The 27,663-nt window shown below is 36.7% G+C and overlaps 1 protein-coding gene across 3 annotated transcripts in view; it reads left to right on the top strand.

Moving 5' to 3' along the window:
• Window positions 1-297: 297 nt before the first annotated feature.
• fhl3a (four and a half LIM domains 3a) overlaps window positions 298-27,663 on the top strand; it is a 44,387-nt gene continuing 17,021 nt past the window's right edge. The window contains exons 1-2 of one of the 3 annotated variants that reach the window (XM_058746546.1): window positions 298-518; window positions 12,053-12,096. The gene's annotated coding sequence lies outside the window, so the exon portion shown is untranslated. The other 2 variants (XM_058746544.1, XM_058746545.1) reach the window with 2 other exon arrangements.

Below are 27,663 nucleotides of genomic sequence, written 5' to 3'. Positions count from 1 at the left end.
GTTGTTGTCTTTGTTTTGTTTTTTAAATCATAAGTTCAGGTCTGTTGAATTAACCTAGTCTAAAATATGCTCCATCTCCCATGAGCAGTGCGGTTACGGAGTGAAAAAAAGTTGTTCATTGTCATGACGAATAATTCCCCTCAGATGTGAGCGTAAAGTAACAGGTATGTATTGCGCTACTTTCATTTACTATAGACAGACATCTCTTCCATTCTAAGCTAACTGCAAACGGCAAGTCAGACAAATAACAATGCAAACTGTCTTCAGTTTAAAGATTATTCAATGAAACTTGAAGACCGTTCATCCATTGGGGCGGGAGCTTGTGACTCATTCAACTTCCTCTATAGTAACGCATGGAAGAGTTAAGCGCGAGCGTTCTATCATTCGGTGCTTTGAGAGAGAGCTGAGCACTTCTGCACACCCGTGAGGAGCAACAGGACTACAGAGCTATTAAACAGGCCAGCTAAACTGACCCCAGGACACTCGACACGGACAGAGACTGAGAGAGTTTTTAAAGGGTAAGCGCACTTCTTCATTTCTTATTCCCCCGTTATTTACATTTAAACTCACATGACAGAGAGCTAATGATTTTCAACCCGTTTTTCATTCATAACCAGAGAGTAAAAATCGATGACTTGTTCGCCTGTGAAAGTTTTCATTCATCCAGGTTATGGTAGCATGTCTTGGAGAAGTATTAGACAGTTCACTGTTTTACCTCAGTAGTGTACTTGTAAAATCCTATTTTTGACTAACTCTTAACACTTACATAGCCTCCATGGATAATTTAAGTGAAAAATAATAAAACCAAAATATATACATGTTTTTAACTACAATATTTAAAATGATCAATTGAATTTTAGGTGAATGGAAGAAAATCCTAGCATAAACCTGTTAAAAGTTTTCTAATATTGGACTTTAGTGTAAAATATCATTCATTCTAAGCCATTCATTTCTCATGTGTGAGTGAGAGAAAGACTATTATCATCACCTTCCACTCTCCCTTAAGTCAGAGCTTCATGACAAACATATGGTGAACTTTTTGTACTTCACACACTTGTAATTCTCAGAGGAATCTGACACACGTGTCACGACATGACAGTTATTTGTGTAAGTTTTCTGACAGTCTTCACTGGCATTAAATGCACACATGCAGATAACCATTAGAAACACAGAACGAAGACATACATGCTGTGGGGGTCTGACATATTCCTGAGTTTAGTCAAAGCTGATCCAGGTTGGAACTTGATTGCTCATCTTTGAACACACCTCATCCCAGAACATTTTGCATTCCAAAGCGTAGTGAATACTTTGAGTAACTCCACGTAAGGTTCCCGTTGCAAATTACTTCAGACAGCACATTTTTACAGCCCTGTTTACTGAGGTAATAATATAGAAGCCCATTGAGAATGATAATATTTATGGTTTTCATTTTTTTTATTTCATAATATGTGGTGTGTGTTTATAGAAAGTAACCTTAAACATAAAACAGGAAATGGGTTACGCATATCAGTGAGAGATGTGACTCATAAAGACACACCTTGAGTGATTGGAAACAGGTGAGTGGAAATAGTTTATCTATCAATGGGTGGGTCCTCTATATATATCCGATCCTCTGATGATGACTAAACTCCTTTGGCATAGATTTGTCATTTAAGCAATACTTTCTGTCTTAGGAAAGTCTTGACAAGACAGACAACAGGGCAAAAACAGCAGCGAGTAGGTCAGAAAAGTTGACAGGAAGAACAGAACTTCGTCCTCCACTCATTTCCTCTTTCTTTTCTATTTTCAAGCCCAGCTGCTGAGACTGGCCTCTGTTCTCTGGCATCCTGTAGACATCGCATAGGCAGCGAGTCAGTTGTCTCACATTCAGTGACTCATTGAGCTTTTAACCCTTAAAGTGTTTTTAATGAGTTGTGCTGTGCGTTTTAAGTGTAGTATGGCATGTTCTGGCATGCATATGTTTGTGTGTGCGTGAGAAAAAAGCAGAGAGATCTTTGAGGTGCATCACTGTGTCTTTTGGTGCATTAAGAAACCTTTGAAAGTGCTTACCTCAGAGCCAGATTCCCATGTTGTCTGCCGCCAGCCTTCTGCCATTACATTCCCATTCATTATTCCAAGAGGGGGAGTTCAGAGGTGCTTGTGGAGAAACAAATCATCCCTTTGAAACTTAAGTTCTATGCCTCTCATATACATGCCACAAACTTTATGAGGCCTTAGTGTGTCTCACAGTATGCTCCATAGCAACTGATTGCCACATGCAATATGAAACTCAATACTTTATCCAAACACTTGCTTATATGCCAGTCCTTTATACTCTAATTATAATTACAAAATTAATGAAATTGAACATGCTTCTGTACTGTGATTCATTATATATTGTATTTATTACTATATACTAGCTTCTAAGCCAGTTTTAAAAGTGTTCAGTGCTTTATCTGCCACAACAAAGTGTCTTTATTTGGGGGCTTTTCTCAGCAAATATTGATATATGCCATTATTTCATTCAATGTAATGCATTTTATGCAATTAATTCAATTATTTTAATATTATTATAATATTATAATAATATTATTATTTTTCAACAAAATTATTACTTTATTCAGCAAGAATGCATAAATCGATCAAAGGGTTTAGCACAAAATTTCAACTGGAAAAAATAAATTTTAAAAGAATTAATATTTAAAACGGTTCAAATAAATGTAGACTTGTGAGAATTTCTTTAAAAATAAAAAAATAAAATAAAATTAACCTATATCATTTATATATTTTAACTATTATTTTTAATTTAAATGACCTTTCATACAATTGAAAAAGATATAGAAAGTTTTTTATTCCAACTTTCCCATCTCCACCATATTCTGTACATATCATAAAAAGTGCTTCATTAAAAGTGGCTCATGAATAACTCATCATATTGTCCATCAAAGAAATCCAAGTTCGTAAATTGGGCTGTATTTCATTTTGTACTAACCACAACAGGGCTTCCTCTTATAAGGGCTATGGTTTCTGAAGTGTCCTGCTGTGCCAACAAAATTTGGCTTGTTATTTTTCTAAAGAGTCTTCTTGTGGTTAAAAATCAGTGGACTCTTTGGTAGTCTATAAGGTCCATAAAGTCCGAAAAAAGTCCATGAAGTGTGATGTTGTCATCTTTGGAGTACATTTTTTTTTTTTGGTGTCTAGAATATTCAGACCCATCAGAAACTGAAGGAGGTTGAAAATGCATTTGTTTTTTCCCTGTTGGGTCAGGGCGATGTGACTGCAAGTGTGATCATGGCCACATTCTTTGGAAGCACTGTGTTTTGTTTTCGGAAAGCTTTATCTTATGCAGGGACTGTTGTTCATCAGTGATAGGACAGAGCGCAATGCATTTTATGACAAGTTTCCCATAAAGTGAGCTCTGTGAAAACTGCATATACTTGGCAGTTATATTTATGCAAAAAACGGCATATTGTTCTCACTATACATACTATATACAGCAGCATTAGAAAGAGTAGTGTGGTATTCTATTCAAAAACTGCCACTTGTTTGGTCACAACATACACTGAAAGTAGTTGTCCATTCAAAAGTCATAGCACAACACACAAAAAGAGCGTACATGTGTGCCCAAGCCATAAACATTTATCAGACCGCCCATATTCAAATCAATTGGACTGAACATCTGTCCATCAATAAAGCAGCTCTGTAGTCAAATGTGTAAGATAATGCCAAGCCATAGACAATAAACCCTTTAATTCATCTCTAAAAAGAGTGCCAGATGAAGCAATGTGTATTCAGATGTCTTGAATTGAATAACACATACCAGTACACTGCGTTTACTGTCTTCTTTACATCATGAGTTATTGTGTCAACTTTGGGACCGTCCCATACACAACCTTGCTGTGTGAAAATCTCAGAATTCAGACTTTTTGTGTTCTACTGCTATATTTCTTTTAAAATTACTCATGGGGGACATATAACTGGTTGTTTGGAGGGTTAACTTTGAATTAAGGGAAGTTACTGGGAGTTTCCTGCGGGGGACTCCAGGTGCATCTGTGATCCAGTGAGATGGTGGCTTCCTCCCAGACTGAGGAGAAAGAATGGATGAAATCAGATCCTCACAGCCTGGGCCCCAAGAGACGCGACCCTCTGCTCGGTGTGCTATCTGCTCGCTTGTACTGTTTGTTTACCTTTCCCCTCTCTTCCTCTCACAGGCCTTATTGTCCTTCATGGACGGCTAGTGCCTTGCTCTGAGCCACTTGTTGTTATTCTCCTTTGTCTGTCTTTCTTCCGGTCACTTCTCTTCAACACTTATCATTTAGTCCGATATGCTGCTCTGTGTCACTGTGACCAATGGGTCAACATTCAGCAGGTTAAACCCCTTCTAGTAGACTATAATATCTGGCATAAAAAAATATCTTTTTCCATTTTGTAAAAAAAAAAAAAAAAAGTTTGAGCGGGAAACATTAACCGAACCCATTCTGATAACGGTTCTCAGACTTAAATTATTCTGCTGATGTGAACGGAATATAGTACTAAAATACTGTGACGATGTTTCCTGCACTATTATTCAGTGTTGCCACAATACTGTTAATTATTATATAGCGCAGAACATATAGCACAATCAGTGTAGTCTGATTTCCGAACAAATGACTCTTATTACTCTTTGTTTTAATGAATCAAAACCATAGACAGTACAACGAATGTCATCTGATTCCTAAACAAATGACTCTTATGAGCCGCTTTGTTTTAATGAATTAAAACGATAGACTGCAACTAATATAATTCGAATCCCAAACAAATGACGAATCAAATCAATAGCGAATCAAAACTATGGGCAACTAGTGTAGTCCGATTCTCAAATACATGACTTTTATAAGCCGCTTTGTTTTAGTTTAATGAACACGTGTGTTACATGTGTTACAGTTACATGTGTAACTAGTGTAGTCCTATTTCCAAAAACAAAACAAAAAACAAACTCTTATTAGTGGGTTCTTTTTAGAAAATTCAACAAATACTGTTTACTTACTGCATTTTAATGCTTAAGGCTTGGGAGACTTAAATCAGTCCAGTTACAGACAATGTGTTTTCAACGTAGTTTTGTCAGTAGTATTTTATAAAAATAAATGAATGAATGATGACATATGTTGCCATATTTTTATTTTAGGATTTGAATTTAATATAGTTATGTCCAGTTGTTGGATTATATTTATGTTGCCTTTTTAAAAGACTGCAAAAAATCAATTAAAAAGTCTGTGTAAACAAAATTTGTAAAAATTAGTTTTACATTTATTATGAACAATATCTCATGGTTTGAAAATTTAATTGCATTTGTTTTTCCCCAAATAGGCCTTAGTCAAATATACTAAATAAATCATTAATGGAACCAGACTAGGAATCAAGTCCTTGCAATTCCAATTATAAGCAGGCATTCAAAACTTGATGAATCAGACCTTACAAGTGTGATTAGCAATGCCAGATGGCATGTGTCTGTATGCATGAGTTGCATCAGTAAACATCTGTGGGTTACACGGATTAAGCAATTGCCATTTTTCTAATGGTCAATGCTTATTATGTCTGTCATACCAGCTGTATCACAAACAACAGATGTTACTGTGCAATCTATCCATCCACACTCTTTTGTCACCCAGCCACAGTCCCTGATTCACCTTTGACGCACCTCATCTCTGTACAGATCCAGGAATCCGGTCATCCTAGAGGTGCGGGCTGTAGTAGACAATGTAAGCGGTCCGGTCACAGGGTTGGGTTCTTTCACTCCTCGACTCGTACACATATCACCAACTCCCAAGAGGAAAATTTCCCAAATCTGTCAGAGGGATGCATTCAACCTGACAATGAATACCCACATTGGAACGTAAACACTGGTCCGTACTTGTAACAGTCACATAAAACGTGTCTGGTTGGCACTCTCAAAGCTATGACTGTCAAACTTACAGTAACATGCTATCAGAATCAGAGTGAAATATGTGTATAGCAGCAGGGAGTTTCCTGTAAAATCTGGATCCAGCGCAAATAAAATCTGTAGTTTAGGGATGTTGAAAAACCAAAGCCATGGTGCACAGCTGTAGAAATCACAATGAACTATCAAATTGTTTAATAATTGTTTCATAAAAAATAAATATACATGGGGTATCTCTAAAAAAAAAAAAAAAATTCTAGATTTTGATATATTGACCATGCAACATAGTAAGGAAAGAGCATATCTTACCTGAGCATTAACAGCACATTATAAATAGTGAATAGGGATGTTGGTTGATACAAACTGCTCTGTTCATCTTCATGGCTGGGAGTTTTTCTCCATCTGACGGTGACTCACCACATGCTGGAAACTTATGGTTCAAACATCTGTCCTGCAGACTGATTATTTTGACTTGATTTATTCTTGCTGATAAATCAAACTGTTTTTAATGTTCCGTCTGTTCTGCCACCCTCTCCGACTTGATGGAATTAGTCAGTTCTTTGCACTCCACACAGAGAACCTTTATCAGTTACATCAGTTTTAAGTATTTAAAAACACATTTCTGAGAGAAAAAACATTCAGAGGTCACAAAGTGAACTACAGTAAGAAAACAAGTGTACTGAAAAAAATTGGAATGGGATTTACAAATTTTCCTCAGAAATGTAGTATTTTTCACAAATGAAATCGCATTGAAAATTTAAATTGACATTTTGAAGTAGACAGACTAAAATTTACAGCGTAACAAGCACTTTATATTAAACAGATGCAGCACTTAAATTTTACTGTTATTTGACTTAACATGCAAAATGCAACATCCACTTGAATGCAAGTAAATTATTTAGTGCTGCTGTTGCCATTAAACTTAGCAGTAACTTAATAGTTGTTGTTGGACATCAAATTTAGGGTTTAAATATTATAAATATTAGTTGCCTTATATCTTGCAATCTTGCATTATAAATGTGAAATTTTCTTTTAAAACATTTACTTTTATTTACAACTGCTAAAATATATATATATATATATATATATATATATTTTTAGAGTGTATGTTCCATTAAACAAAGGAAATAACTGGCCAAATAATCATTCAGCAAAAGCATCTCTACATGGCAATTTAAAATACTTTTACTGTCACCATGTCTTTTACACATGCTCAGTTACAAACAGAAAAAATGTGACTCTTGAGCTGTAATTTGTCAAGTAGGGTCAATTTGATCCAGTAAAAGCTCTGCTGGCTCTTCAGTGGTAAAAGCACAGCAGCATTAAGAGAATAGTAAACTAGATGTACAGTGTAGGAAAAAATTAAAACTAATATTTAGATTTGAAACCACTGGTTGTGAATCAGAGACAGCGGCCCAGCTGCTTAACTTTTTACTGGGCCTGGAATCGTCAAGAGGAGCCATTAATTCTCCAACAAGCCATTTATAAGGATTAATCACAATCATTACATTTTACACATGCAATTCACCACCACACAGTTCCTGCTTTTGCACAGGGCTTATCTTAACCCATGCACACACATGCACAGATCCACATGTGTAGGCAGATACATTTAAGCACATTATAGGGTGCCAAGTCTGGATTGCAAGTGCTGATCACTTCCCAATGCTTAATTAGCCTCCACATCTGTAAGAGATGAGAGCAAATGGCTGTGACATCATTTCAGATGAGAGGAAATCTGACTCAAGTGTTTCCATTCCGTGTTTGTGCATCTGTTTTGTGTTTGTATGTAGTGATGAATGACTCATTTTGGTTGCTTTTGGACTTCTAAACAGACCTTGAGTTCGACAGCATACGAGCTGTCATAATCTTTTAAGGAGCACGATGAACCGGCTCGCCCTTGCTGACCTACGGGGCACACTGCAATGGAATGCATAAAAAAACCAGCGCTTGCTAGGATCGCTTCTGAAATTTTCTGAAAGTCTCCTTCCCCTCCGATTTATGCTGATGTTTATGTGATGCACAGCTGTGCAAGAGTGTTTCCCTCTTAAGTAAACAGCTGCAAAATACTTGCATCATGGAGAAATCTGGTAGTGCAATGCAGATGCATGTGTGAATGGTCAAATGCACTTCTTGGTATGAGTGTAAACATTCGGTTTGTCGTAAGAGAATGTAAACAGGCAGATTAATTTTGAAGTTGTTCAATTTCTTTTTTCTTTGTTTTTTTAATACTTTTGTGTAAACCTTGCTACATTCATTTGAAATAGAAATACTGTATTTTGTAACGTTATACAAACCAATTTAATGCACCCTTGTTGTGTAAAAGTATTCTATTCTTTTTATTTATTTTTTTTTTAAGGCTTTCTTACCCTAAACTTTTGGAATAGGAGTGTTTCCACAAAAATTTTAAGCATTAACTTGCTATTTTCAGCATTGACTATTATAAGAATTTTTCCTTGAGCAGTAACACTAACCACGAGGCTATTGGCGCCAAGTCCTTTTAAAATCTAAAAATATTTTACAATATTACTGTTTTTGTGCTTGGTTTTGTACTTCTTTCAAAAAAGAAAAATTATTCTAAACCAATTTGACTGGTAGTGTGTATATGTGACCCTGGACCACAAAACCAGTCACTGGGGTATATTTGTAGCGATAGCCAAAAATACATTGTATGGGTCAAAGTTATCAATTTTTCTTTTATGCCAAAAATCATTAGGATATTAAGTAAAGATCATGTTCCATGAAGATATTTTGTAAATTTCTTACCGTAAATATATCAAAACTTCATTTTTGATTAGTAATATGCATTGCTAAGAACTTCATTTGGACAACTTTAAAGGCGATTTTCTCAATATTTTGATTTTTTTTGCACCCTCAGATTCCAGATTTTCAAATAGTTGTATCTCGGCCAAATATTGTCTGATCCTAACAAACCATACATCAATGGAAAGCTTATTTATTCAGTTTTCAGTTGATGTATTTGTATTGAAATCTCAATTTCGAAAAAATTTACTCTTAAAACTGGTTTTGTGGTCCAGGGTCACATATATGTATATGTGCGAAAGAGAATCATGGCATTTCCCTTGTATTGATAGCCACTAATTTTTGGTGACAATCCTACATGGTACAGAGGTTTTAAAGGGGTCATATGATGAGATTTCATGTTTTCCTTTCTCTTTGAAGTGTTACAAGCTGTTCATGCATAGATAAGATCCCTAAAGTTGCAAAGACTAAAGTCTCAAACCCCACATGTCTATGTTGCTGTGTGGGAAGATTTGAATAACACCGCCCAAATGTATACGCGAGGGCGTGATTTTTATTCTCGCTGTAGTATTGTTGCTGCCGCCAGCACCATGTCCTAGAGACGCTGTGTTTCGTTGTGTAAGCAAAAGTACTTTGTCTGGGCTTCCAAAAGAGGAAATCAGTGGTTCAGTTGTATTTACAACACTGTTCCAGAACAGTTCAACCCAAATATTAGAGTGTGTGCAGCGCATTTTACGGAGGACTATTTCCTGAACCTGGGAGAGTAGCCTACAATGTCAGCTGTGCACAAAGGCTGTTTCTATAAAGTGGGGCAATTCCAACTTTGCAAGGACAGTCTGGCTCTTATGACTCACAGTCTGTATGTTTTCATATTTAAAGAATTTCCCACTTACTATTCAAATGCGAGTTTTGAGCTGTGTAGAGTAGCGCTTGTTGTTTGTCATTTCTCCGATCACAAATGCAGACATGGTAATGTTTATGCGGTGCAATGCAACACAACGCTTAAAAAGACGGTATAAGTCATTATAATCAGTAATTATGTCCCCACTGGATGCAACAAATGCCTTATTTCTAATGGCTTTTATTTTTTTTGTGTCATCGTGCCGGGACACGGCATCACAATTTGGTAAGGGGCGTTACATTTCTGTTACGCTTGAGGTATTCGGCCAATCACAATGCACTGGATATATCAATAGCGAATCAATATAATACTGTCCAATCAGAGCACACCTCGCTTCTCAGAATGATGAGCTTTGTAAAAATCGGCGCGTTTCAGAAAGGCGGAGCATAGAGGAGCAACAATAATGTACAGTATGTGGAAAATAATGTGTTTTCTGAACCTTAAACCACACAAACACATTCCATTACACCAAATACGCAAAATAATGTTCTTTTTAGCAACGTCATATGACCCCTTTAAAGAGATGTATTCTTTTGCAATGTTCCATAGAGCAGGGAAAGCGGAGGTAAGCTGTCACCTTCTGTGAGTGAACACCTTCACAGGACTTTCGCTGACCATGGCTCGGCACTTCACAGAAGTCCATAAATGGGAGAAAGTGTCCTTGTTGTGTCTATAAAAGGATGGCGGCTATAGTGGATAGAAAGATGAAGATGATTTAATGCAGAGGGCCTGGATAAGAGCAGAGGGATGAGAAAGCAAAGACACTTGTTTTCTGACACTTGTTGACAAGGCTGCCTTGAGTAAAACCTTGAGAATACAAAGACCGAGCCCCTTTGAATGCTTCAGTGATTTGCAGTTGCACGTGAAGTCTACCAAACCATGAATTGCTTTTTAAACACACTTCTCAACCATTGTCATATTTGGATGCAGAGTATGTCCGCATGCCAATAGTGTCAAAACTCAATCGCTCAATCAACAGTGCTGTAGCATTTGGACCAATCAAACACAATTTTTCATTAGATTTAACAAATCAATTAGTCATTAGATTAACAAATAATCACAGACCCCTCACCCAATACACATACTGGGTGCCAGTATGTCTGTGAATGACTCCAGGCCCCAGTTACCATGACAACCAGGACACTTTAGCCAGACCAGATAAAATGTATGACCTAATGGCAAGTTGAGAGTTCTCCCTCTCACCATCTTTGAACCTTAGGAAAGACATTATGCCATAAAAATGGACTCTTCTCTAATTAATTCATAGAAAAACCTTTCTTTGAATGAACACATATCCTTCAGGTCATTGTGTATATTATTACTGTTCTTGTATATGTTCTTGTGTATTGTATACTGTTTTATGCATGCTTATGATAGATCACTAGTTAATTCACCTCACTTATACCATGTTTGGTCTCTATCAATTCGTCTTCGGATGATCTAATTGAGAGTGTATATTATATGTTGATACCTATGCAACATATTAGTGTTCTAAGAATCTTTACTAGTTTGTATAACAACTTCCGATCCAGTTACATATGCAAATTACCATGCTTGGAGACAAAGAGTCGTAAACTTTCCCTCCAAAAGTTCAAGACACCATTGGCTCTTTGACACCCGAAAGGAGTGACCTCTATAGCAGATAAAGCTCTCACATCAGTGACCCGCCTTCCAGTTTGCGGTTCTTTTAGATCCTAAGAGGATGAGGAGGATGTGAGCTCCTCAGCAACCCTTAAGTTTTGCGCCAGGCCTTGCGGACTTGACTTTCCATTCAACAAAATATCCTCGGATCTCAGCAGATCTCTTTCTTAGCTCTTTTTCAATTTCTACCTGGGAAGAAACTCCCAATCACCGAGTCAGGACATCTTTGGAATTCATCACTCTTCAACCCGGAAGAACGTGATTGCGAGTCCAAAACCTCGAAACCATCAAGACTTTCATCCGAGACTGCATCCGGACACTCGTACGATACTTGCATTGCATTTTTCGTTGACATTTAACTAAACGAAACGGAGGTTTAGTATAAGCTATAGACCCCGTTTCTCTATTGGCTTCATTCATCCACTTTAGGTCCCCTTTGTATGTACGCGTGAATGTATGTATGTTTGTTTGTTTGTTTGTTTGTTAGACAAGTTTGTGTTAAGTGTTTAGTTAATAAAACTCTTGTGCACAAATTACATGAGTTTCTGATAGGGATGCTCTGATCAGGCTTTTTGCAGCCGATACAGTGTACCGATTTCTTGTCATGGTGATCGGCCGATACCGATGCCGATTCTGATGCTTCAAGCTTTATATAACATATGTAATAATGTTATATAAATAATCACAAAAATTATTCCTTATACAGTGAACATTTTAATATTAATTTAAAATGGTGTTTATGCATAACATATGCTATATCCTCTAGTATTTTTATCTAAAGCCAAAGGCGCTTTATTTAACCATGCCCTTTCTCTCTCTCTCTCTCTCTCCGGATGTGTGCCGGCGCCAAGTTTAAGAGCTGCGATGACGCGGTTATTCTAACAACAGAAACACGGTGAGCAGCAAAAAATTATAGATTACTTCCACTAAAACACAGCAGAAAACAACAATGCTGCAAATATAGTTATTTTTCTTTCTATCTATATTTATCTATCTATAACCTATGACTCTGAGTATTCAAACCAGATGTGACAAGACGTTTCTGATCTACATTTAGTGTTATTAAATCTGTAGGCTAAGAACATTTAATTTTATATATATATATATATATATATATATATATATAAAAATAGTATGTATGTTAGAGAGAGGACAAAATAAATAGAAACATTTAAACTACTGAAAGAACAAAACGGAGTAGTTCGATCACAGTTTATCCATGGGCGATGCGGATAATCCACGGGTCAGATAATAAAAAAATGCATTCTGATTATTTGCGGGTGGATAAAATAAATCATAAATGATGTAAATATTAACTAATTTTTTTAAATACATTTTTCATCAGGCAGACAATTTAATTTGTGTGTTTTCGCTTGATCAGGAAGTTTCAGTGATAGAAACGGTAACATTCCAGATAAAGTTTGAAAGGAGTAAAGCCTGTGTTAATGCTATTGAGTGGGCTAATATGGCCAAAGAAGATATTTTTGTTTTATGAATAAATGTTCATTTAAAAGCAACCCACGATCAATATATTATGTTACCGTTAACCCCTACGGCTCCGACGAGGTTTTGTTCCGTCCTCCACGCTGTGACAACTCACAAAATACTATTTTTAGCCCAGCAGCGCGGAGAGCCGTTTCAGAAACGTGCTGCACCATGGCTGGTATAAACACAAGCACTGACTGCGGCCGCGATCAGCTCAGGTTCCTGTGGAACGTGTGCAGTGATGCGCAGATCAGCTCTAACGTCACTGAATCTGCTGTTAAAAACTGAAATATCCATTCAATCATCATGCAAAACATACATGACAAATAACTAATTTTTCATTGTTTCTCAAAACATTTTCACACCGGCAATGACATAACTGCAGCGCCAAATCATTTATGTCCCCACGCATCATGTACGTCCTCATGCACTGACGTCATCAAATTCCGATTGGTACGTGAGAGAGGCCAAATGTATGAGTACCAATCAAGTCATAAAATGTGATTATCGGCCGATACCGATCTCCGGCCGATCGATCGGAGCATCCCTAGTTTCTGATTCTGCCTTGCAAATTAATGTCCCTTTACGATTTTTGATCCTTACTACATGCTCTAATGCATTAATACTTAGGAAAATATTTTCTGTGGCCACAAGAATATACTTTCTTAGAGTTGATATGAACTTACATTGAACGTTCGCTGGACGAACAGATTAGATGATGTGAATTTAATTCCGCTACAGTTACTACTGGCGGCTGATATAAATAATTGTAATTAATCATAATTAATTGTAATTATTTATGTACATTTCGCTTTTGAGCTAATTTGCTACAGTGCTGTCTACACTGCATGCATGCAATGTTTTGATTCTTGCAGTGTTGACAGCTGGGTTGATTATAATGGGGTCCATCTAGTTTTGTTGCATTACGTTGCATCCTGTCATGCTGTTTGCATTACAGATGGTCATTTTCCTCTTATAGCTTTAGAAAATCTTTCTCTGAAAGTTATCCATCTCTTGTCTCTAAAGAGAGTAAACCATATAAACTTGATTAGTAAACACTGTCTCTCCAGAAAAGAAGTCAAAACAGTCCTGTATTAGGATTTTTTCCAAATAATAGGTCTTAAGAGGAGTTGTTAGAGAGGAATTAATTTGACTGAATTGGAATGAGGGTTCTTCAATGGAAACAATAACATTGTGTTTCTCCCCATGGCATGAAATTGCCATTCTTTTATATACAAGAGACAGAGGGATATTGAACCAGTGCAGGAAAATGGATGAAATGCATAATTACACAAAACAAGAGCCAGATTGCCTACACTCAAATGCAGGAGCGCTGACACTAAAAGCCATTGCCTCACTCTGAAAATATCTAACTGCTAAATGTTAAGCTTAAAAGCCTTTTTTAAAAGCCATGTACTGTTTATGATTATTACAACAGAAAAAAAATACTTAAACTTATAAGAATGGGAATGCAGATATTTAATAATGTACATTATGCTCTACATACAGGAATATTACGTAGAGCAAAATGCCTTGACTCTGAACTAGGCTGCAAGCTCAGCCCAAAAACTGCAGTCTTTCCTATTAATACGCAGCTGTCTTGACAAAATCTATATTTTTGGATGATCTATGATGAGATTTTCAGAAAGCCATGTGCAGAACCTGGCGCCACTCGCCACCTAAGACCGATGTCTTTACGTCTGGCTTTGGGTCTGTTTGGCTGTCTGCGTATTCATTTATCTGTGGTGAGCTGCTCCACTTGGCCTAAAAAATGCACAACTGCACCGTGGAACTCAGTTTGTCAAGTAAATCAACCAGGTTTGTTTTAGTAAGTGGAACAGATGGAGGTTATAAAGGGTTGTGGGGTTTAATGAGGTTGGAAACATCATGGCAGAAAGCTGTGGATAGAGAAAGGTACCCGAGTTTGATAGACACTTAGATGAGGCCTTCTGATTTGATATCTGCATAATTATACAGTCTTATCTGCATTTGCCAAACTACCTATGCTAACGTTTTTTTGTTTCCACTCAAGAACGTACATTTTATCACTTGCAATGAACAAGGCATTGAAGACAAATGGTGTTTTTGCATGGCTGCATGATAAAGAGAGTCCCACGTGACGCAGCGAGATAAGACCATGATGAATTGCCCTTCTTATCCTCTGCAAAGTCAAAGAAATGTATTTTTTTCCAACTTGCCCCATCAGACTAAAAAATCACATAAGCAATCAGTGTATAGTATTACAGTACTTACTGAGTGCCTTGAAACAGACTTACTCATATCTATGAGATGACAACTTCTACACCATAGTATATCGTTCCAGCTAGGTGAATGTATGCTATGCTAATTTGCGTGCTAATTTCAGACCTTTGAATGCATTGTGAAAAGCTGTAGTTACACATATACAAGTAAAACCATGATGGTACAACTTGCGCAGACTGGTGGGTCATTAACGCAAATTGATGATATTCACAGTGTTAAACTACTTGGTACAAGCTGATTGGTTCATGTTGCATATGCAGCCAATGAGCTTACTGCTTTACATTTAAATGATTCGTTCACATTTACTAAAGAAGTTTGCAGCGCACTTTCAGAGTTCCTCTAAAACCCTTCACCTTGCCCAGCTCCACCTGTATAGATCTGCTACGGGTTATTATACATGCTATTTATGCAGCAGCAGTACGTCTTAAATACTTACAGCATTGTATCGGTGTATGTATTGGCAGTAGTAAGTCCCTGTACTTGCTTTGTAGCAGCAGCAGCAATCTACAACAACAGCAATAACCAGCAGAGTAGCAGATCTATTCCGCCAAGACCAAAAACATTGACATTGTCATATCCAATACCATGCTAAAATCTTCAGAGAGCTGTCATATAGGAATAAAATAGTGGGTGTTTTATAAAAATAGTGTGCACAGTCCTATTCCTGGAGATCTACCTACCTGCAGAGTTCAGTTCCAATCCAGCTCCAACACATCTGTCTGTAATTATCAAGTGCTCCTGAAGATCCTAATTAGCTGGTTCAGTTGTATTTGATCAGGGCTGGAGATGAACTTTGCAGGAAGTTAGAGGAACCAGGAACAGGATTGGGCACCCCTGTTTTAACGTCCGCCAAGTTATTAACCTACCATTGATCCGGAAACTGACCACAGGCGCCATGGGAACTGCAGAAGAGATCGACAGGAGGTTACCCACAATTACCTCACCCACCTTGGAACTCTGCGACTTGGGTTTCTGCTGTCCTAATTTTGGTACCTCTGAGATTCAAACTTAGATGCCAGTGAAGGGACACAGCCACAGATATGACATTTTAGTATTAGTTTTTGGTGTAGCTGGATTGAGCAGTTTTACAATCAAGGAACAGGAACTGGCGAATTAAACAACGACCCGTACAGGCACAGTGCAGAAGTCTGAGCTTGGAGTCTGAAGTAATACTTCTCCACCAGCCCCACCATCTTGAGAATGACAGAAGGGATTTTGGGGGATGGTGTAGCGGATGGCGGGGGCACAACTGTTTGATTTATGGTCACCTTTGAAGTGAGCTCATTCCAGCAGCATGGCCAATGCTCTGCTTTCTGGTGCCTGGAGCTCAGTCCCCTGGAAAAAAAGACCCCTGGAGGTCGCCAACACCCACACCCGTTTTCATGCAAAGTATACACTTCCTCATTTTATGGCAATTTATAGGCATGCGTCTAGCCATGTGCTAACGTTTTTTTTTTTTTTGGTTTGCTTTTCTGCATGTGACATTTATCTCGAAGGTTACAGAAAACGTGGCAGGAAAAGAGAAGGAGAAGACGAGGAAAAGAAGGGAGGTGGTCTAGATGAGTCCTTGGAGAGTCATAAAAGAGGAGCAAGGGAGACATGTTTAAGCCTAATCCAGCCACCAATGGCGGTTGTGTTTTTCTTAGATCCTTCCACTGGAAAAAAAAAGTGTGTTTGCACATGTGCGCACATGTACATGCAAGTCTATATTTAGGAGCATTTATTTCCTTCTTCATTGAGTTGAAACAGTGTGATTAACTCAGATTCTTTGCTTGTAGTTTAGCAAAGTAAATTAAATAGTAATAGAGTGATTAGGATTTTATGAGGATTGTAATATTTTGCAGTATTGACTGGCTATGTATTACTACCTACTCATATGGTAGGGATGCACTGATACTAAAAGTCTGTATGATATTTCATGTTATGGCCCATAACCAATATAATATATTTCTATAATATTTTGTCTAAAAAATACAAATCTAAATCTTTAAAAAAAATAAAATGAATTTAGGCATCACAAAATTGTGTATTAATAATATGAAATATAATAATTTTTAGATTTGCTAAAGATTACATTTAACAGTGTTATTAAATTATTTAAAAAAATTAACTAAATAGAAAAAAACTGTCAGATTGATGAACAATATATTGTGCATCCCCAACGTAAATACTGTTTTGTTGTAATGACAAGACCAAAGAGTGATAAAATAAACTATTACAAATATTAATAGTAATGACAAATGATGGTAAATCAGTTGCCAGGGACAATCGTCAGTTTAGCAGTCATTTTACAAATATATTTGACTGCAGAAATCCTATACTGACCAGTCAGAATCAAGTATTCCAGAGTGCTATAAAATATTTTTTCATTCATCCACCGTTGGGAATTAGACCTGACAGTCGTGTGCAGTTCATTTCCAAACTTTATCGCATTATATAATCTTATCTAGTCTGTTGGATTAGAAGCGGGCCAGTGTGGGGTTGTGGTTACGCTGTGGAAAGCAACCACCAACTGAGTTAAAGAAGAAATGTGTGTATGCAGCTGCACAGAGTGTCAGCCCCTCCTGAACAACTCCTCCATTGTCTCTAGATCTTTTGCTGCGTTTATTTTCATTTTTGTGCATGTGTGCATCACCATTATCATCCTCCCTGTCTGTCTTGCTTTTTTGTCTGTGTTACAGACAAATTGTGATTTGTTTGTCTAGCTGTCAGATGCTGTGGGCATATCTCTTACTGAAGGGATATAGGAAGACGACCCTGAGAAAACTGAGACTTTCAGTTAATATCCAATGAAAGGGTCCCAATATAATGATATGAGCACAGTTTTACTTGGACTTACAGAAGTTCAGATGTTTTATAGATTAGGTCTGGGATCAGCTGACATAAAGGAAGACCCCCACGATGCAGCTGAGCTATAGGTCACTTTATAGCAGGAAGTCAGTTTCTGTTGTATTGCCAGCAGCTGAACAAAAGACAAAATACATCAGACCTTCATGTCTGAAAAACAGCAGGATACTTTTTGATATTTGCACTTGTTTTTTTGTTTTTTTAATTCCTATATTTTTTTCCCTAAGTATTTTTAAAAATGTAGGAATTAATTACATTAAAATATTTTAAGTGTAATAATATTTTACTTTATTACTGTTTTTACTGTATTTTTGACGAAATACATGCAGCCATGGTGAGCATAAGAGTCTTCTTTCAAAAACATTTTAAAAATATCACAGACCCCAAATATTTGAAAGGTAGTGTATACAACAATTAAAGCAAGATCACAAAGTTTGATTATGTTATAATTAGTAAATTAATGAATGGACTAATCTGGCTAAACTCTATCTGAGGATTATACTGTAAGTTAAAAATCTGTTTCCCTATGGAGAAAATGAAAAAAAAAAAAAACCTGATGATGAAGGCTGGGTATTTTATTGCTCTGTAGAGCCAGGACACTGTTTACATGTTGCCAAGGAGAAGAACCATAAACGGGATGGTCGAAAAATAAAAGGATAATATCCTGGAATGACTTCCGATGGTAAATGATACTGGACGCTTCTCATTTAGCAGGATCCCTTTTTTTTCCTTTTCTGTCAGCTTGCCTTTGCCAGGGACAAAGAGTGAGAGAATCTGTCTGTTTCCTGCCTCACTGCTAATCTTTAGATAAAATGTGATAACACAGAAGACAAACATTTAGTTCTCACAAGGCTAAAGGTTTTTTTTTTTTTTTTTGTAAAGGTATTGCCTTAAAAAATAGTAGCAATTTACTCATCAAATGTCATTATTTACTCACCATCATGTTGTTCCAAATGCTTACTTTTGTCTGTAGAACAAAAAGATGAAAATTATTTTGAATCAGAGTTAATGAGTTGATCATAGAAAGCAGTTTTTTTAATGATTAATTCAATTAATTATATGGGTCAAATTTGTGTCTGTGTTTTTTGAGGTTTGATTGCTTGCAGGTGTGCAGACTGACCCAGCAACCGCTTCTGTTGCTCTCATTCTGGTCAGGTTGACCTTGCTGAATTAGTGCCTTTTCATTAAAAAACAAAGTGAGACGAAGACCACCTAGGACCGCCTAGCTTCCGTTTTCAACCCAAATTAGCCCTATGTTCGTGCTGTGCAGTGGTTAAACCCACTGACATGTGTTACGTGAAAGTGAGTATGCACTCTTTTACTGTGCTGTGCTAAACTCATATACTTATTACAAGCACTAGGAGAAAGATGTTCATTTGGGATTCTTGCCATGAATGGGAACATTTGTTAAGCAAATCTATTATTAATACAGATCAAATCTATTATTTATAGGTTCACATCCAGAAATAAGGATCAGAGAGGAAAACCGTTCAGGAAAGGAGAGCTTTAACCACTCCATGACCTAATTTAACTCCTGAAAACTTCACATGATGTCAAATGTCAGAGTTTGTCAGAGTCACTATACTTCAGTCGCGAATGATGGCCGTGCGAATGCACATTTTGGACCAGAGATAAAAGGCACTTTCCACTAATATAGTAAGCTGTACTGATAAATTGTTTAACACAATTAACCTAGAATGAAAGTCTCTATTTAAAAAAGCCTGTTCCACCACTAATAAAAGTAAAATTTCCTTGTGTGATCCTTGTGCATTAGTCAAAAAACAAATTATGAAACAGCGTAAAAAAAATCATAGTGATGCCAAAACTTTTAGACAATAGTGTAATAATATTTATTATAATATTATAAAACAAAATGTATTCAATTTTACGAAAAAATGTTTATCAGTAACTACAAACCAACATTTATTCCCAAAATAGCTAGTTTCTACTGAGTGATATTTTAATTTAATGCTAAATTTGCAACCCTGATATCCATTCTGTATAATTTTATATTCTAATAGCACAAATCATAGTTTGAAACTGCATTTAGACATTTACAATGTTCTTAACAGGAATAAACCTTATATAAGAATATGAAATAAAATAAAAACCTCTGTTCACTGATCATTTATTGTAAAATAAAGGTATTTCAGCCTATACTCTACCCTAGATTTCGAAGAACAAAGTACAGCACTTTCAGCTAATTTACTCTGTGTTGACAAGAGAAGGAATGTAGGAGATAGCACCAAAAACCTTGGAGACTAGACCTAACAGGCCACATTTTAATGCCAACACATAGCAGTTGTGACTAGCAGAGAAGTACAAACAAGGAAAGCAAATAGAAAAGGCCTTGAACCCCCTCACAGCCTGCTATTTTATGGCACTTGAAGAAAAATCACAACTTGACTCAACTAATCAATTATGTTCCCACTGTTCTACCAGAAAGACTCAGGAGGTGATAAGACTCGAGTGTTTATTTGACAAAACCAAGACATAAAAATAGAATTCTTTGGCGTAGGCCCCATCCGTAGCTTGAATCTGTTAGTCGTAGATTCCAGCTATTACTGCCGAAGACGAAGGCAGGGGCGGAGCCTACCCCCAAAAGAAGTGAAGGAAATTATATACCCACCAGTCGAAGTATTTTTTAGAAGATCTTAGACATACAAACAAAACAAAACAAAACAATAATTAATTAGTCATAGTTAAAGGTCCCATGACATGAAAATTTCACTTTATGTTTCAGTTACCACGCTGGTGTGGATATTTACTGTTCTTCACAATCACAGATTAGTCTATATCTTGGAATATATGACCCAAATAAAAATTGTCACTGGATTTTGTCATCTGAACAAGTAACAAGTCAGTCACGTTTGTTCTGACCAACTGAGGAAAAAACATTACCATAAATCGTGCTTCCAATGGTGATTTTAATCTAATGATCGATTAGCTCATGTCACATCAAACTGTGCAAATTACTATTGTTATACTTTATTCTCAAATTTACAACATCAGCATTGTGTCACTATGAGTATAGTGTGTATTAGCATGTAGATTTCAATTTCTGTACAGTTTAATCTAATTAATAGATGTTCAAAAGATAGGTCACGGAGAGAAAGGTCACAATAGGACGTGAGAGAAAGGCTACAAAAGGCCGTAGCGAGGATAGCCTCATGTGTGTGAATAACCTTGCAGAGAATAAAATCTACGCCCAAGCGCCACATGTGCATAAAACAAAGTAACACTTGTAATGGTGTAGGCTGATTAAGTTATGAAGACAGAATGCTGAAGGAGACAGCAGCCGCGTTTCTGACAGCAAGCCCTGAGAGTCTTCGTTCGAGCAGGTTCACGTCTGCGTACAGGCGTAAAATTTTGTTGATTGAGATGCGCCGACGCGACAGCTCGGAAATCACTCGGAATGACACGGATGTGAACTAAAAGCTCCACCAATGTTTCACATCCTCCGCCGTGAAAACCCCGACACCTGTATATCATGGCAACACTACAAAACAATTGCAAACATTCACCGGCGACACCAGAGCATTGCACAATGCCAACGATCTGGCGTGCATCTTGAGAGGAATGTCAAACTCGCAATCGTTCGCAGAAGACAAACTTAACTATATGCAAGTAACCCAGGGAAAGTCGGGCAATAAGTCAAGCGACAGCTTGAGCAGGGAACATCAAAGTGAGTTTCTGCAAACACGAGGAAGGGTGAGTAGAGAGCTTATATATTCCTCATATCGAGTGACGATTGGCTAGATCTCATTTTAATGTGTGACGTACCATTAAGTCTTCCTAGTAGAACTTGCGCTAAAGCTTCCATTTCTCTTTGTTTTCCTAACATCAAACCGGTCAGAGCATATCAACTTTGTTCAGAAATGACTGGAGGGTCATTCTGTTTCAACTCAACCAGAGATCCCCGGCTCATTTTTGATTTTGCTATTTTTTATTTTTTTCCTGAAGAAAGACAGACAGGTATTGTGATGAAAATCCAAAATATGAATTGTCATGGATTAATATTTACTAAGTAATCCACTATTATGTAGAGGGGGGTCAAAATGGCAATTTTCACATGAGATTCAGAGCCAAATTAAAAGGGGGTAAAAATGGCTTCAGAAAGATGGCAGCATCATAATGTTATTTTTACACAGAGATTGGTAGGCCTGTTAGTAAAATCTGTTCACTTTAGCAATCTTTGTTGTATTATGTGCCAATGGTGACCATTCAAAAATGGGGAAACAGCACTTTTAATGTTTTTTCTTCAAAGTTTGCATGCAAGTATTAAAGATATCTTGATGCCCTTTTAGATATTGGGTCTTAACAAACTTTCCTTTTGGCATGTGCATTTTTAAGGCCCTATATAGTTCGGTTCTAGAGATATTCGAATTTTAATATGGCTTCAGGAGTAAATTGTTAAAATGTACATATTTTCAGTGGTCAAAAACCACAGGTGGGTCAATTTGAAAAAATATGATACTTTTTTTTTTTTCTTTTAAAGAGAAATGTCTGAAGAACAAATAATGTTGAAACTAGAGATGTATTTCGTTTAGTTCTGTCAAAACAACTGCACTGAACATACCTGTCTGAGTGCCATAAATATTTGTTTTCCAAAGTTTGCATGCCTGTAACTCAAGAAATATTAAAGATATCGCAATATGATTTTAGATTCTATATCTTAATAAACTTTTCTTTTGGAGTTTTCATTTTCAAGACCCTACATCGTTCAATCCCAGAGATATGGGGACTTCAATGAGGCTCCATTTTCAGATTGTTGAATATTACATTTCAGCGCTTGAAAACCAAATGTTGGTCATGGTCACTTTATATACAGCGGATACTTATTGTATTTGAAGCAGAAAGTCTGAAGAATAAGTAATGTTGAAACTAGGAATGCATCTTGTTTCCCTCTATCAAAACAATTGTATAGGACATACCTGTTTGAGTATAAATATTCATAAATATTATTTTTCCAATTTTTGTGTGCCTGTAAGTGTCCTTTTTAAGGCCCTGTATTGTTTAATCCTATCTTGGTGCGGCTCCATGTCCAAATTGTTGTATCCTACCCATTTTCACACAAAACGTGGTTTTGTTTTTATCTAGTCATCATTGCTGACAAAGCACACAATAACAGTAACCCAGGGTTTAGGAATGTACAGTGTGACGCATCAGATTATGAATGATCAGGATTAATTGGTGACTTTAGGTAAAGTATGAACAGTGTGAAATGTAAAATGAAATTACCCAGGATCCCATTTACCTGGGGTTTACAATTACCCAGAGTTAATTATTTCAAGTGTGAGAGACCTTAAATGTTTGAGGTATTATCAGTGATTATGCCAAATATGCCCTTTAGCACTATGACTATGCTAACATTATATAACAATAAAAAAGAAAAAGAAATTCTAATAATTAATCCAGGTTAATCCATTGTGATTCAATGTAGGGCCTTGAAAATGAAGATTACAAAAGAAAAGTTTATTAAGAACTAGAATCTTAAATCATATTGCGATATATTTAATATTTCTTGAGTTATAGGCATGCAAACTTTGGAAAAATAATATTTATGGCACTCAGACAGGTATGTTCAATGCAGTTGCTTTGACGGAAGTAAACAAGATAAATCTCTAGTTTTAACAATATTTGTTCTTCAGGCATTCCTCTTTAAAAGAAAAGAAGTATCATATTTTTGCAAATTGACCCACAACTTGAAAAGTGCTGTTTCCAGTCCAGTGGCGCCTGCAGATGTACGGCTGTACGCACTGTGCGTACCATGAGCGCTCAGACTGACATGAGATTTGCCCCGGAAACATTTCAGCAGTAAATTATAGGCCCGTGTGTCCCGTATTTCTGTCGACTGAACCAGCCATGCCATTAATAATGAATGTATCATGTGTCTTTTGCACACCAAAATCAATTTCTGCTTTTAAATATTACGTCAAATAGAAAGAGAAAATCGTGCTACACCCACTTTCATGAGATCGGGTTAGACTACAACAATTAATTTGTAGCCTATTTTACAAATGGGAATACAAGGAATTCATGACAATGTTTTACATTCAAGCTACCTGTAAAATGTATAGTAAAAGTTCTTTAAAATCATCTGGAATGCAATAAAGTATTTTTTAAAGCTGTTTTTAAAGCATTTGCTGCATGGATAAAAAAAATAGGCTAATAAATAATTCACATATCAGACAAAATTGCATTGCAGAAAATCCTTTAAATTGTAAGGAATTCAGAGCAGAGCAACATAAAAATATAATCGGGCCTGTTTTAGGCTTTTCCTTATTTTTATATTTTAGACGGTGATGAAAAATGACTCATTGGACGTGCTTTTAGAGAGAAATGCATCTTTACGGATTACATAATGAAAGAGTTTTTGTTTTCGATTTGAATTATTTCGTTTTAAAGTAGTAATTTAAAGCTTTCTATAGATATATTTATCATATTTGTGACTCAATTCGTTGAGTTTCGGTTCATCACTGTGAAGCGCTCCTATTCAAGACGAGACGGCAAGCACATCCTCTGTTTTCCTATTTATTTTATAAAAGCACAACGTTTTGTTGATATTGTGGACCCTTTACAGTTCCGAATGATGTATTACTCTTACTTTTATGAGCAAAAATTACGGCGTATTTTAAGTTGTTTCCACTATTAAGAAAAAAAGGCAAGTAACCGCTCTGGCGCCTCCATGTCCTGCAAAGTGTGCTTCAGCTTCCACTCTTCACACAAACGATTAGATATGCACCTTGCGCACATTTATATAGTTCAAACATTTAAACTAACATTGTGATATGTTTGAACTGGTTATATCTATAGATTTTATATTAGGCAAGTCCTGATGATTTGAGAAGGCTAAATTGATCAAACATAGGCTATGATCAGCTCACTGTCTGCCGCTGGCCACTTGGTTGTTACTTAAAAAATAAAAAATAAACAAACAAAAAAAACACGTACATTTAGCGAACAAAAAGTGCTCCAGACGTTTTTATAAATTAACTTTATAAAAAACAAAACAAAATATAATCACTTTACCATTACATACAACCCCGCCCCCAAAAAAAAAAAAAATCTGTGCGTACCCTCGGAAGAAATCCTGCAGGCGCCCCTGCTAAAGTCAACAGATTTGACTAACAGACCTACCAATCTCATTGTAAATCTCAATGTAAAAATAACATTGTGACGCTGCCATCTTTCTTAAGTCATTTTTAACCTCCTGTAATTTGGCTCTCAATCTCAGGTGAAAATTGCCATTTTGACCCCCCTCTACAAAATAGTGGATTACTTAGTAAATATTAATCCATGACATTTAATATTTGGGCTATCATCACTATACATGTTTATCTTTCTTCAGAATAAATATTAGCAAAATCAAAAATTTGAGACGGGGAAATTTCTGAAATTTGGTTGATTTGACAAGGAATGACCCTGGAGCAAACTTGGGTTCTCAGAAATATCTGTCAAACGATTGGGGTGGAAAAGAGGAACAAGAGCGTGAAAACAACATAAAAGAGTTTTACATTAAATTCTCAGTAACTGACTGGATGAATTTAGGCTCTTCAAATATGCTGTTTAGTCAATGAACAGCATCTCAGTCATTTGGCAACCGGGCTTGGAAAGTCAATCTTGAATGTTACGCTCAATCTACCTCGCCAGCGATTATTCTAACCATTGTAAATAATTTGTCATGTTGAGGATGAAGCGGTGTGCTTAAGACCAGTTTCCATCAACAACATCAAAAGACATTTGATCAAAGCAAGTGTTCCAGAGGTTAAAAAGCTCTCTGCTACAGCATGCTAAAAAACCACCAGTGAAATTTAGGAGCTCACCCCTAGCCCAAGGAAATGCTTTACAAATGCCCCTTGTGTTTGCCAGACCACCTTTCTGTGTCTTTATTTTCTACTCGGCATGGAGAAGAACGAGTCCAGACATCTGACGTGTAACACTGCCAAGCCTCTGCAGCACACTGCTGTAATCGTAGGGTTGTTTTAGGAATATACAGAGCGGGACGAGCAGAATTCAGGCATCCAGTGTCCACACTTCACTTCTGATGAGTGATCAGCTTAGAGTTGGTCCCATTCAAGTCAAGTGTAATGCAGCTTCAATGAGAAAGATAGTTACTGATTTTGCTATGAGTTTTGTCAGTCAATCCATTCATCACCAGTTTTCCTTTGCTTTCTTTTTTCTTTCTCCTTTTTCTTTTCTATTCCTGTTTTTTTTTCCTTTCCAATTTCCTTTCCCTTTGCTTTCTTTTTTCATTTTTCTTTTTTCTTTTCCTTTCCTCTTTTTTTCCCTTTGCCTTCCTCTATTTCCCATTTCCTTTCACCTTTGCTTTTCTCTTTCTTTTAACCTTTGATTTCCCTTTACTTTTCATTTTGCTTTCCTTCTTCCCTTGCATTTCCATTTGACTTTTCTTTTCCTTTACTTTCCATGTCCTTTTCCGCTTCTTTTACCCGTTGCTTCCTTTTGTCTTTTTGTTTTTCTTTCCCATTTCCTTTTCCCTTTGCTTTCCTTTTCTTTCCAAATTAATTACCTTTTCCTTTGCTTTCCTCTTTTATTTTCCCTTTGCTTTCTTCTCTTTCCAAAATAATTTCCTTTTACCTTTGCTTTTCTTTTTTTCCCCTTTCCTTTCCTTTCCTTTCCTTTCCCATAACTTACCGTTTCCTTTCCTTTTCCATGTTTTTTATTTCCTTTTTATTTCCTTGCCCTCTCTCACATTATCTCTTCATAAATGCATGTGTTGATATTCACCTCATCTTATGTGACCTTTTATTAAAGCAAAGGCACATTCAATTACAGAAGGTTGATGACATGGAGGACAGTGACGCCAATGACCATGTTTGGTCATAAATTCTACTCTGCGTTGCCACTGGGAAACAGAAAAGCGAGCAGGCTCGTGGGATTACAATTGTGTTTGTTTGTTCTGGGAGCAATAATATACTCACTGCTTCTTTCTTACTGTCTTACATTATCCTTTGAACACCCCTCCCCCATCAATAACCCAACCTTAGTTGTCTTCACTCTGGTTAAAAGATTCCTTCTTGCTCTGACTCTCTCCACCTCTCTCATTTTGCCCTCCTTCTCTCCTCCTTTTAATGCAACAAAGCTGTGAACATTTAATTCACCAGGTCTTTCTCTGGTTTGTCTTGGATTCCATGACCTGATACAATTCAAACCATACAAACCTCCTCTTTTTAAGCTTTTCTCTTCATCCCAGTCCGCCCTTCATACTGTCAGTTTCTATCTTTGTATTCTTCTTGCCTCTGAAGCACTTACCGGCAAATACCACAGAAAGTGAAGAAAAGACAGCCCTTCCTGCATTCTTCGGCCAGTGACTTCCAAAACCTACTTTGGCACTCTGGAGTCAACTGCATACTTCTGTCAATAGAAAGCAGATGTTAAACTTTAATGTATGGCAGTTTTTCCCTTCTGTCTCACTACACCGAGAGAAATATGCAGACAAGACCCTTTTTTACCATCTACATGGACATAAATACAGATGATGAATAAATCTACTTCTATTTTCACCTTTTCTTGGCACAGTAGTTTGAGCAGAAGCAGACCTGAAATGCAGATACAGTCACAGCAGTTGAAGCACTAAAAAAAAAGTGTCACCATGTTTATTTCATAGCATTCTATAAAGTAATAAATATTAAAGTATATAAATATGATTATGTCACAGTGTTATGCTACCTTTTCAGTACTTATCAATCATCATACCCCCGGAAAATATACACATACAGTAACAACAAAAAGTTTGGGGTCTCTAAGATTTGTTAATGTTGTTGAAATTAGTCTCTTATGCTCACCGAGGCTGCATTAGCATAAAAAAGTTAGTAATGCAATTGTTTTATATTTTAATACATACAAA

The sequence above is a fragment of the Onychostoma macrolepis genome, chromosome 16 (genome assembly GCF_012432095.1).
Source record: "Onychostoma macrolepis isolate SWU-2019 chromosome 16, ASM1243209v1, whole genome shotgun sequence".
Classification (NCBI taxonomy): domain Eukaryota; kingdom Metazoa; phylum Chordata; class Actinopteri; order Cypriniformes; family Cyprinidae; genus Onychostoma; species Onychostoma macrolepis.
This window is presented reverse-complemented; position numbering and strand designations above follow the sequence as displayed.